Genomic DNA, 14,443 nt, shown 5'->3' on the forward strand with positions numbered 1-14,443 from the left:
ATTTAATATATTCGACTGTGGGATAATGAAATTTCTGTTTATTAAATAATAACATACATATTAAATTTCGTAAATTTAACAATTTGATGGCTTAAATTTATGTGCTCACAATAAAAGTCATACTGTATTTTTGTGCTAGTTGAGTTCACTCAAAAAAACGATATATATTATTATGTATGTTAGCTTACGTCATCACCTTCACCGATGGACCGATGCGACGTGCTCACATCTATTTAGACTAGTTTTGTTTTATAAGCAAATCTGAAGTATTTGTTTACATTTAATATTCGGGGCAGTTCTTAAGAAAGAACCAGGCAGTCAAGCTTTAGATGTCGAGGGTTAAACTACGTTTGTTGTAATAAAGCGTATTATTGTGAATTTAGTGTTTTAATCAAACTAAAAAGACAGATTAACAGTCGCTAATCTATCATCAGAAGTGGGATATCTTCTCGTGAATTATTTCCGGAAGAAAGGACCTAAAAAAATATTTTTTTTTTTGTGTTTCTTTGTGAACGAACAATGGCAGACAATAGTGAAAAACGCGACCGCGCAGTGAGTCCGAACGTTGTGAACATTACCGAAAGTGTATCGGAGACGGACAATAATATGGCGTTGTTATTTAAAATGCAGCAAGAAAATAACAACAGTTTCCAAAAACAAATCATGGAAATTTTGTCGACAATGGCCAACGCCCAAACTACTCAAGCAACATTGAGGGTGACTGCGCAGACGCAACCTGTTTCCGCTTCAGTATCAGAAGGTGTAAGTGCCGCGGCGGCGCAGTTTCGACTTGCAAGTTTTGACCCAGATGATACACCGTTTACTATGGTTGAGTGGATGGATGATGTTACTAGGATCCAACAGGAGCTGGAAATATCCGATACTCTTATTGTTTTAAAAGCTGGTCATGCTTTACGAGGACGTGCAGCACGCTTTTATCAACATTGGAAACCTATTATTAGAGATTGGGCTTCTTTTCGACGAGATTTTGAAATTGCGTTTCCTGAGTTAGGTACTCCTGCTACTCGTATCAGAAATTGTTTAGCAATTAAGAGTTCAAGTTTTGATTCACTAGTAGAATACGGTAACGCCAAATTAACAGCAATTAGAAGATTTTATTCAGACTTTCCATGGAATGTTGTGTTAAGTCTTGTTGAATACGATATTCAAAACACAGAAGTGAAAAATCGAATCTCCTTGCTAGCTCCTACATGTGATTCTGAACTATTAAAACTGTTGGCTACCTGTGATGCGAATAAATTGAACGCTGGTGTGCGAGAGCGTGAATTGTCACGAAAACGACCGTATAGCTTTCGTGATCAGCGTTCGTTTCAAGGAAACTGCAGAAGATGTCAACGCTATGGACATAAAGCAGTGGATTGCAAAAATGCGGAAAAAATACAGAATATGTCGGAAAAGGTACAGCCGGGTCCTTCTGGAGTACATCAAAGAAATTTTTCGTCTGGCAACAACACCTCAGCAAATAAGAAGTTTTGTAACATCTGTGGAGTGAATGGACATTCAGAAGATACATGCTATAGTAAAAAACAATGACATGAGGCATCAAAACGAGTGCTCCTGGCAAAAAACACTCGTTTTATCCGTTCATTTCCATCAGCTACGGTTACTAACAATTCCATGATCAGTTCAATAGCATACTTAGTAGACACAGGTGCAGATATCTCAATACTTCACGAAAAAATAGCGAAAGCCTTAGACTTGCAAATTCAACCGGATTGCCAAATACTGTCTGGTGTAGGAAATTGTGTTATGAAGCCTCTGGGTCGCAGTAGTGTTGTGATGTGTACACCAACCATGACATTAGAAATTGATTTTCTAATTGTGCCAGATGGATCAATTCCTGGATGTGATGTTGACGCTTTAATTGGACTTGATGTTTTAAAACGACCAGGTATTAAAATTGAATTTAATGCAAACAGTGTAGACATTGTATATGATCATAGTGATAGGCAACGAATTTGTGCTATATACGCGTTTGAAGAAAATGACTTAAATTTGTCAGGACTGGACGAGTGGGTTATTAAGGAAATAAAAACAATAATCCAAAATGGAATAAGTCAAACACCGGCCGCAGTAACAACAAACAAGTTAAGAATAACATTACGTGATCTACAGCCAGTGGCCTATAAACCCCGTCATTTGTCATATGGCGAAAGATTACAAGTGAAACAAATAATAAAAGAACAAATTGAGAGTGGAATAATACGACAAAGTGAATCTCCTTATGCAAGCCCAATAGTCCTTGTCAAAAAGAAAAACGGAGACACAAGATTATGTGTAGATTATCGAGACGTAAATAAAAAAGTATTACGTAATAATTATCCTCTACCACGGATACAAGATCAGATTGACGCCCTTGCCAAAGCTGTATATTTTTGTACTCTTGATATGAAATCGGGATTTCACCAAGTTGAAATAGAAGAGAATTCAAAACATATAACTGCTTTTGTGACACCAGATGGACTTTACGAGTACAATCGAATGCCGTTTGGTTTTATAAACTCCCCATCGTGTTATCAAAGTGCCATCGATAAAGCCCTTGGACCACTTAAAGACGATATTGCGTTTGTTTACGTTGATGATGTGTTGTGCCCCTCTCGAACCATTCAAGAAGGTCTTAAGAACTTAAGAAAGGTCATTGACGCCCTTTCGAAGGCCGGATTTGTTTTAAACATAAAAAAATGTAACTTTTTCCAAACATCTGTGGAATATTTGGGTGTTGTGATCGAAAACGGTACGGTAAAACCTAGTTCGCGAAAAGTTGACGCGCTCGCTCAAACATCAGCTCCTAAAGATGTAAAAGGTGTTCGTCAATTATTAGGACTGGCTGGATACTTTAGACGTTTCGTGAAAAACTTTGCAACTTTGACAGCACCGATATCTGCACTGTTACGTAAGGGAAAAACTTTTGAGTGGACAAGTAAATGTGAAAATGTACGATTGACTTCTTATCCGATTTTCAACATTTTTGATCTGGAATTGTCAACCGAACTACATACAGAAGCAAGTTCGTTAGGATTAGATGTCGCTGTTAGCTGTCGAATAGAAGAAAGTTGAAACAAAAGTATCACGGACCCTTTGAGATAACGCATTGTTAACCTAATGAGAGGTACGCACTCCGAAGGATTGGCAGCCGAGGTAGAACTACAATAGCAGCGCATGAACAGTTACGAACCTGGCCAGATACAGAAATTCTATAAGGTATGATGGATATAGATTTATTTAATAAGATTGATGTGTGAATGTGTGTAAAGGTCCCTGCTTAGTAGGCTGTTTAAGGTCCCTGTGTATCAGGCTATATGTGAAGGTCCCTGCTTAGTAGGCTATGATTAAGGTCCCTGCTCGGCAGGCTATTTTTAAGGTCCCTGCGTCGCAGGCTATGTTTGAGGTCCCTACTTTGCAGGCTATGTTTAAGGTCCCTACTTTGCAGGCTATGTTTAAAGGTCCCTGCTCGGCAGGCTATTTTTAAGGTCCCTGCTCTGCAGGCTTAGATTGTTGTGTTCTGGGTCTGTGAGACAAGCGGGTAATAGACCTGGTAGTGGTTGAACCGCCTCTGAGCTCCTGGCTAGAATATGGTATCTTTTGATAGCACTTGAGAGTCATGGGTGTAACAGACCTGTTGATGGTTGAGCCGCCTCTGAGCTTCTGGTGGTTGTTAACTGTGCCACATAACAGTCTATTTTGTTAAATGAAATAAGGTTTAGACTTAGTTCTTCGAATATATTTTGAGCTTGTACTGCTGTTATAATGTTTACAGATTACCGGTGTCAGGTGAATCTTTGCAAAACTGTGGAAGGGTCGAGGACGCCCCATATGTCAGGAAGGCCGTGTTAGCTTACGTCATCACCTTCACCGATGGACCGATGCGACGTGCTCACATCTATTTAGACTAGTTTTGTTTTATAAGCAAATCTGAAGTATTTGTTTACATTTAATATTCGGGGCAGTTCTTAAGAAAGAACCAGGCAGTCAAGCTTTAGATGTCGAGGGTTAAACTACGTTTGTTGTAATAAAGCGTATTATTGTGAATTTAGTGTTTTAATCAAACTAAAAAGACAGATTAACAGTCGCTAATCTATCATGTATATTGTATATTGATTAGTTCGACAGCCTCATTAAGTTAATGTATAAATAAGTCACAAGTAATACATAATATATTATATATTTACCGTTACACTTTGAAATACACCTACAATCTGCCAAATAACAAGTACTATTTATATTTCATGACATGCAGTTAAAATATTTTAAAATGAATACAAAAAATAATTAGTTTATCATATATTTAATTAAATGTCCTCACACTAATTAGATTATTATTTATATTTTTTAATATCGCTTTACTTTGCCAAATTTATTTGGTAAATATATTTTTCAATAAAAAAATAAGATTTTTACTTTCATAAATTATTTTTTATTTATTAATAACTGTTATTATTAATTATTTTACTCTTTACTCTCTTATGTAAATTATTCACATAATGAATATTTTATTTGTACTTAAAATAATATTTACAATATGTGTGTCATATATGTGATAAATGTGACAGACATATTTACATATGTACCTTAAAATTTATGGTTTTTATTATTTTTGCCTTTTATATTTAATAAAACAATCAAACGTACTGCAATATATTCATTTATTTAGTTAATATTAACGAAAGAAAAGGTTATAAACAAATTATTGAGAAATATTTATATTTAAATTTTTTCATATATACATTTTTTCTTGCTTGATATTTAATATGTTAAAAAATTAATAAAAAGTTGAATAATTATTAGAACTACAAAAAAATGTGTATTAATTTTAATAAATTTTGATATTTTGAATAAAATAAAAATGACACACAAAAATACTCAAATAAGAATTAATATAAAATGTGAGCTTTTAAGCTCAGAATACCTTAGTAAGTATGTCGCTTCGTAAAGCTCAAACGAGATATAATAGTAAAATCTATTAATGTCATAAAAATATCTAATATTTATGAATATATCAATTTTTATGTTAAAGAACTAAGAAAAATTGGCATTTTTATGAAAAAATATTGAATTTAACAACCTTAAAATTTTATAAAAAGTGATTAAATTGATTAAAAAACATTTTTTAATGAAAAATTTTCAGTATATAAATTTAAAAGTTAAAGTTATTGTCATAAATTACTTTCGAAATCATGTTAATATACAGTGAGGACCCTTTAAGATAAAAATACACTTAACTTTTTTATGTGTATATAATTTTTGTTATATAACGACGATTTTAATAAATAAAAGCTCAGAATACCCTTGAAACTTTTTTATTTAGTGAATAAAAGGTCAAAAAGCTAAAAAAGCTCAAAAAGCTCTATTCCAACTAACTCATGGTATCCAAAAAATTTCATAAAAATATATGGTGGGATTAAAAAACAAATTTTTCTAATAAAAAATTAAAATAATCTATCTATCCAAAAAATATATTTTCTATATACATTTAATGTTTTTATAAAAAAAGTTCTATATTTAATTTAATTAAATTAAAGAATACATTTTTCTAATAAAAAATTAGTGAATAAAATCAAAATATAGACAAGGTAAAACTCTATTCCAAACAAAAAAAATATATTTTCTATTTACATTTGACATTTTTATAAAAAAAAAAGTGGTATAATGAATTTACAATCTAGAAAATTTCATAAAAATATATATGAAGTCAAAAAAAAAAAAATTCTAATAAAAAATTAAAATCATGTATGTATTTAAATCTTCATATCAGTTATTTTAATAAATTAGTTTGGCAAACATTTTAAAATTTTGTATGACTAATAGAAAGTACTAGTAATAAATAAAAGCTCAAAATGAAAAGTGGAAAAAGCTTCAATTAATCAAAATATTTTTTTGTATGTATTCGGACTACTTATATCAATTTATAGAGTAAAAAAATTAGAAGTTTTATATTAAATTTTACAACCCAAATTAAGAAATTCATTTTTATAAAGAAAAATTTTCTGTATATAAAATATTTGGAATTATCCTTGTAACTTTTTCATTTATGTGCCATTTAATGAAAATGTAGATAAGAAAAAATATTTTCTATATATGTATGTCGTTTTGTTGGAAAAAAAAGTTCTATATTGAATTTAGAACATTAAAATTTCATAAAAAAGTATTTGATTAAAAAATTTTTCTAGAAAAAATAATATTTAAATTTTCATATCAGTTGCTGACAAAAAGTAGTTAATATTATATACAATGTGACATCCTGTAACTTTTTTATTTATTGACGGTCTGAATAAATAAAAGCACAAAATAAACAAGAGAGAAAGCTTTATGCATGCAGTAAACATTTTTTCTTTATGTATTGTATTTTTTGGGAATTTTTATGAAAAATGTCCACTATTGAATGTAGTATTCTTATCAAAAATAAAACCTTCAACATGTATATTTTTTTAATATCAGTTATTGAACAACTGGTTAGTATTAAATGCAATTTATAATAATAACAGTTGAAGAGTCAATATTTAAACTGATCTGTATAATAATTCAATACATTCTTGATAAGATTCATATGTACCATCATAAAAATGATTACACAATAGTGTCAAATGAACAACCAAGATTAAATAACACCGAATCTCGCCAAATTTAAAATTATCATTGACGTAATACCTATGAGTATAACGCGATTTACATTTATATTTGCATGGCATAGGAATAGAGTAGTTGCAGTTCGGCCAGAGCAATAACTAAACACCGCATTCCAATCCCATCAAAAATATCATATTCCATATATAACAATATTTAATGAAACTAATAGGAACGTCGGACGTTATCCAGCATTACATTAGGCCGATTGATTTTAATAATTCCCCGGCAATCGAATTCGGTAACCGACAACCATGGACATGCGAAAAATACACACGAAAAGTGTTTGGCACATTTTCAGATTATTTATAGTGGTTATTTTATTTTCAATATGGTTTGCTTATATTAAACAGATTCTGTTTGTTTCTTAATGCGAAACAGGTTGATGTTATGTTTCATTAATAACGTAATAATGGCAGTGTGTATGTGAAGTAACAGGGAGATTTGTAATTCAAGATGAAATACTTTACACATGTATTCAATCACTGGATTTTTGTTAGAAGAAGTACTTATGATAATACACTCTATGTTGTGACCTATATTTGAAATTTATCTCAATTTATAATAGTAAAATATATAAAATGTAAATTTCTATCGCAAATAGATAGAATTATTTGAAGCCTGAAGCTGAACCTGAGGAAATTAAGCTTTGATGTTCCTCAGAATGTGTCACAAAAAAATGTTAACATGAAATTTAAAACAGTAGTTTTACGTCAACTTACGTTGATATTGTGTTACACAAATGAAAAAATAAATGAGTAATCAGCAATTCAACTATCATATTCATATACAATTGGGGGAATCCCCAACCGAGGAAAGATAAAATATGAGTAGTACCATTTTATTATAAATATTAATAATATTAGTTGGGCGCCAATTATTACAAATATCAAAAAAGTTGGGCGCCAAGTGGTTTAATAATTTCAGTTTTTTCTTAACATGTTTCAAATTTAATACAATTTTAATAAAATCGCTTATTTCTATTAATAATTTACTCAATTTTCCCATTATATATTTTATAACAAAGCGCTAAATTATAATTAATATTCAAAAGTTGGGCGCCAATGGTAATTGATAATTTTAGTTTCTTCACAATATGTTTTAAATTTAATACAATTTTAATAAAATTATTAGTTTAATTAATTAAATTGATTAATTTTTAAATTTGTTTTGATAATAATGTACCGCTTTATTACAAATTTTAAAAAAGTTGGGCGCCAATTGATTTGATAATTTCAGTTTCTTCTCAATATATTTCGAATTTAATACAATTTTAACGAAATCCTTTACCTTTAGTAATAATTTAGTCAATTTTCCTATTAGATATTTTATAAGAAAGCGCTAAAGTATAATTGATAATCAAAAGTTGGGCTACTTGATATTTTAATTTTTTCACAATATGATTCAAGTTTAATACAATTTTAATAAAATCGTTAGTTTCATTAATAAAGTGGTTAATTTTCAAATTAGTTCTGAGAATAATGTACCACTTTATTACAAATATCAAAAAAGTTGGGCGCCAATTGGTTTGATAATTTCAGTTTTTTCTCAACATATTTCAAAATTCAAATCGCTTATTTCTATTAATAATTTAATAAATTTTCCTAATAGATATTTTATAACAAAGCGATAAATTATAATTAATATTCAAAAGTTGGGCGCCAATGGTAACTGATAATTTTAGTTTCTTCACTGTTTTTTCTCAACATGTTTCAAATTTAATACAAATTAATGAAATCGCTCATTTCTATTAATAATTTAGTCAATTTTCCCATTATATATTTTACAACAAAGCGCTAAATTATAATTAATATTCAAAAGTTGGGCGCCAATGGTAATTGATAATTTTAGTTTCTACACAATTTCAAATTTAATACAATTTTAATAAAATCGTTAATTTCATTAATAAAGTGGTTAATTTTCAAATTAGTTCTGATAATCATGTACTGCTTATTAACAAATATTGTAAAAAGTTGGGCGCCAACTGAAGAAACAATAAAAATAATGAAAAAAAAAAAATTGATTTATCTACAAAAAAATTCCGAGAGCAAAGATTTTTTAATGAAATAAATTACCCATGGCATGACACATTTCAGTCCCATTATTCTGAGTAACTCGACTGGTCGATTTAAAATGGAATGGGCTAGTAAAAGTGGCAGTCATTTGTAATAAAAATTTTTAGTGTTACATGTAAAACAGTAGTTTTTATCAAGTTAAGTTGGAACCACTCAAATATACTCATCAACTCAACCTCCATTCTTGTAAAACTGTGGGATTCCCCGGCCGCGAAGCGTCGAAACCCAAGACGGAATTAATGCGAGTCAGATAAAACAAAGTGCCATCAATAACAGCACACCCAAATGAACAAATCGAAAACACCTCTAGGCCAGATCACGAACGAGCAACGCAAACGGTAGATGGAATGCATCGGGCTCAGGGCTGCGAATTATGACCGTGCCACGAGCATGACGAATACAGGTACATTAATATTAATCCGTCCGACTATTACCTCATCTGTCACAAATGCTACCGTCAACCTTTATTTACCCTTTTACGATCTTTAAGAGGTGCAAAATGTAAATTTGACTAACACGAGCGTTACTCTACATTCTTAATGGGATGACGCGATGGATGGAATTATGCGAGACTCGTCTTACTCGCCACAAGACGTGCCGACCACCCACTATATAATTATGCTAAATATTTGCCGCTTGTTTGTTTGTTTATTTTTTTCTTTATGAGTTTATTGTGGCAGCATACAATGTGGTGTTATAGCCTATTAATTAAGCTTCGGATTGTTCATGACTTAATTGGACATTCGAATATTCAACAATAAATCTTTGTTATGTAAACAATCAAGTTATAAAAGCTTATTTATAACACAAGGTTAGATAGAAAAATGTCACAATTTGTTCATATTTCAATCGAAATATTGGATAATATTTGGAAATAAAATAAATATTATATTTATGAATTAAAAAACAATAATTTTTCTAATATCAAGGAAAAATCTTTAAAAAAATCAAAAGAACTAAAAAGTTACCTTATAAATAACTTTTTAAACACAGAATTAAAAAAAATGTCTTTGGCTTTGAAGGAATGTCTTTGTTTTGACAGTTGTTGAAGATCATCAATGGGTTGTCATTGTTACAAGTTTTGGACATCGTAAATAACAATAACAATAAAATGTTCTTGTCTTTTAGGGAAAAAAAGTATAAACATTTGTTTTGACAGGTGTTGAGAAGGATCATTGAATTGTCAATGTCGTAAGCTTTGGAGATGATCGATGAGTCAGTTTAGCAACTGATCAAACGATTAAAAAATAAATACTAACCCCTGTAAGAATTTTAAACACATAATACATATTAGAGAAATATTAGTGCTACACATATAGACACAGATAAGATTGACAAAGATACTATTATATAGTCATTTTAACATGCAAATATTATATTCAAATAAAATAATAACAACGAATACAAAGATAAGTAAGTGTGACCCATATACAAGATAGATATCAAACTGCAAATTTTAGCTAAAAATCTAAGATTAGCCGTACACATTAAAATGCACAGATTACAGTTTTTTGTTCCATTAACGCCCTACTTAAACACTGCAAAACAACTGAGCTTTTATATATTTGTGTCTCAAAGTCAAATGCGAGAGACACTTCATTCAGCATTTTGATAAAAGGGGAGCAATTTGTTTGTCCTTTTATTAATGGAAATTATAAACATGGAATTGAGTGTCATGAGTTATGGTAATTTATGCCGTCATGCAATAATTTTTATCGGGATACAAATAAAACCTGCTGTCACAATACCTATGGCAAATAAAGAATTGTTGAATAAATATAACTATCTAAACGGTTTGCCGACTTTTTTGCCTTTACAATAAATTACGGGTAAAATTATTAATATTATGTTTACAATTAAGTTTGTGGCATAAATTTGAACCGTTTTATTTGAGCAAAAAGACGAAATATATAATATCAGGTCGTTGCGACACGCGAAGAATTTAAAGTAGCATCAATTGATTTTGCTTCGCTTATAAAAAATAAACACGCAAATATTCGACTGACCTTTTTTGTTCGGGCTCGAAAAAAATCAATTTCGACGGAACTATTCGAGTTAAATTATAATTTTGGCAGCGTATCGAACGTTAAATTCTGTTATGGACCGTAAAGTTGCTTACATTCGAATTAATCATTATGGAGTGGCAGATTACTTCTGACACCATTAAACGCACGCGTGAAATGTTGAATGTGTACTTACTTGGTGTTTCAGCTGAAACAAACAAAAAAAAGATTATTATAACATGTCTAAAAATGTTGTAGTTTTTTGAACGTTTTGCATTTATTCATACAATTGTATATTTTTTTGTTTAATGAACAATAAAAATTCATTTATTTAAAAATAAATATTTAATAATACATATTATATTATATAATTTTTTTTTTGTAAAATATAAATAAATATTGTCAAGCTCTTATTTAAATTATGTTATATATTAATATAAAATTTAATTTTTTTTACTAATAAGCATTTTTTTCATCTTTATAAGACGAATATTTATAATAATTAATTATTTAAGTAAATTGAAAATAAGTTTTTGTCTTTTAACAGTAAAATATTCTTTATTAACAAATAAATAATTATATCTAATAATTTTGAAAAATACATTAATATTCACATTTTTAATTAATAAAAAATGCTGTTGCTTTAGAAAAAAAAAATATTTTTGATGAAATGATTGATAAAAACTTTTATTAAAAATACGTAAAATATTTTTTGTATCTGTATAGAATTTATTAAATAATAAAAGAACATGAATATTTATAATTTATATTAATTAACATATATTTTTGTTAAGATAATAGGTTGAGGATAAAGCTTTTGTTTTTTGGACAATAATATCTTATAATTTTGAAAAATACATTATATTAAAATTTTTGATGAATAAAAAATGCTGCTGCTTTTGAAAAAAAAAATGTTTTGGTCGCTAATTAGTAACAGTTAAAAATGAATAAAATATATTGAATAATCTGGTCAAACAGTAAGCTCAAATATAATGATTGATAAAAACTATTACTAAAAATACATAAAATATTTTTTATTATCTGTATAAGATTTATATGATAATAAAAAAACATGAATATTTATAATTTTTATTAATATTATATTATATATTATAATATTTTTCATTCAATAATAAATATTTATAGCTAATGATTTTGAAAAATACATTAATATTCACATTTTTAATCAATAAAAAATGTTGCTACTTTTGAAAAAAAAAATGTTTTTGTTGATAATTAGTAACAGTTAAATATGAATAAAAAATATTGAATAATCTTGTCAGACAGTAAGCTCAAATGTAATGATTGATAAAAACTTTTACTAAAAATAGGTAAAATATTTTTTTGTATCTGTATAAAATTAATTTAATAATAAAAGAACATGAATATTTATAATTTTTATTAATTAACATATGTTTTTGTTAAAATAATAGGTTAAGGATAGAGCTTTTGTTTTTTGGACAATAAATATTTTTCCTTCAATAATAAATATTTATATCTAATAATTTTGAAAATTACATTAATATTCACATTTTTAATTAATAAAAAATGCTGCTGCTTTTGAAAAAAAAAATGTTTTTGTCGCTAATTAGTAACAGTTAAAGATGAATAAAAAATATTGAATAATCTTGTTAAACAAAAAGCTCAAATATAATGATTGACAAAAACTTTTACCAAAAATACCTAAAATATTTTTCGTATATGTATAGAATTTATTAAATAATAAAAGAACATGAATATTTACAATTTTTATTAATTAACATATATTTTTGTTAAACTAATAGGCTGAGGACAAAGCTTTTGTTTTTTGGACAGTAAAATATTTTTCATTCAATAATAAATATTAATAATTTTGAAAAAAAACATTAATATTCATATTTTTGATAGATAAAAGAAGCTGTTACTTAAAAAAAATGATATTTAACGTTAATAAATAACAGTTAAAGAATAAAAAATGTTCAATAATCTTGTAAAACAATATGCATAAGTATAATTACTGAAAAATGTAAAATATGTATAAAAATTTATTTAATAATAAAATAACATGAATATTTATAATATTTATTACCTAACGAATATTTTTGGTAAAATAAAAGGTTGATAAAGTTTTTTAGGGAGTAAAATATTTTACATTCTCTAATAAATATTTATGGTTAATAATTTTGAAAAATACATTAATATTCATATTTAATAAATAATAGGTAAAGAAAAATGTTTATAATATTTATTTATTATCAAATATTCTTGTTATTGCGGCTTAATTTATTTTTTTGATTTTTTATTGTTTTTAGTGAATATTTTTTTCTTGTTTATTGACCAATAAAGGTTTTTTATTTAAACCATACAACACAATTTAACAATTTAACAAAAACTGCATCTGTATAAACAATTGTTGGTATGTCCAAATAAACCAAAAATGTACTTGAATACAAATCCAAATTGATTAATTAATAAACTGGCTGTGTGTGTGTGCCACAATAAAAACTGTCACCACTTAAAATCCTCCATAGTTTTAATTAACAAGATTTGTGTTTTTATTTAAGTTTAGTTACATCATCGGACAATGATACGGCCTTAAGCAAAATACTAATAAAACGGTTAAATACCATTTAACCAATTAAATTTATATTTTAATGAAGTCTTTTTTGACGGCCGTTAAATGTTTATTGGTAATTGGATTTTTGAAAGAGTTTAATTTTAAAACAAGGTGTAAAAATCACTGTAATAAATACAGTGATAGCTCCACATGTCTTGAGAGAGCATAAACAAATAAAATTTAATTATGTTCACTTTAATTTAGTGCACGTGGAGAATTTAGAAAAAAAAAAGTACATGGCGAAAACATGGAAATTATCTTCCATCGGTATTCATAAAATATCTTAATAAACTGAAAGCTAACTTCATGCGATGGCAAGTAGGGTAAAGTAGATTTTATTGGACAATCGCGTGTGTAAATGTTTGTTTTAATATCAATATTCGCTTCATTTATAACAATTTTTAGTTCAAGACACAATGCGTCGTTTTATTAATATATAAGTCATTCACTCATTGCCACAAATTGATGCAGCGATTCGTGTCCACTTGTAAAATAGTTTAATAAAATCGTAATTATTGTAAACGAAGATCAATAATTAAAATGTGTTACATTAAATCATTTCTGAAATACACCAATTGCTGGCAATAAATTTTCAACGATTATTCCAAGACGTGACCTATTAAACTATCAAAAACTGCTTTATTTATGAATATATAAAAGTTATTAATAGTGTACCTAATATACAATTAGATCACGTTTGTAAAATCAACTCATAAAATGTACATAATAGTTAATTTTAGTTTATCGGTGGATATGGAAAATATCGAGGCTAACGCATTAATAACTCACAGTATTTTAGTACAATGACCGATTTTTTAAAGTTATTTTCCATAATTTTATTTGTTCAGTAAGGATGTGAGGTCTAAGGAAATAATTTACACTCGTTTGTGTATTTACAATTTAAATGATGCACAATCCTGAAAAGTAAGCAAAGTGATATTGACCTTTCATTGGAAAATTGCCAACAAATGGAATGTTTACGTGTTTACGAGTCTTATTAATCGTAAATTTTTAGTGTATGATTTCATAACATATTTTTGGAGTCACAACCCATTTATAAAAGGATATTGTAAACTATTTTAATAATTAAAAAGTACAGCAGTCATTAATATTAAATTTATTAATAA

The sequence above is a fragment of the Aethina tumida genome, chromosome 4, assembly GCF_024364675.1.
Source record: "Aethina tumida isolate Nest 87 chromosome 4, icAetTumi1.1, whole genome shotgun sequence".
Lineage (NCBI taxonomy): Eukaryota > Metazoa > Arthropoda > Insecta > Coleoptera > Nitidulidae > Aethina > Aethina tumida.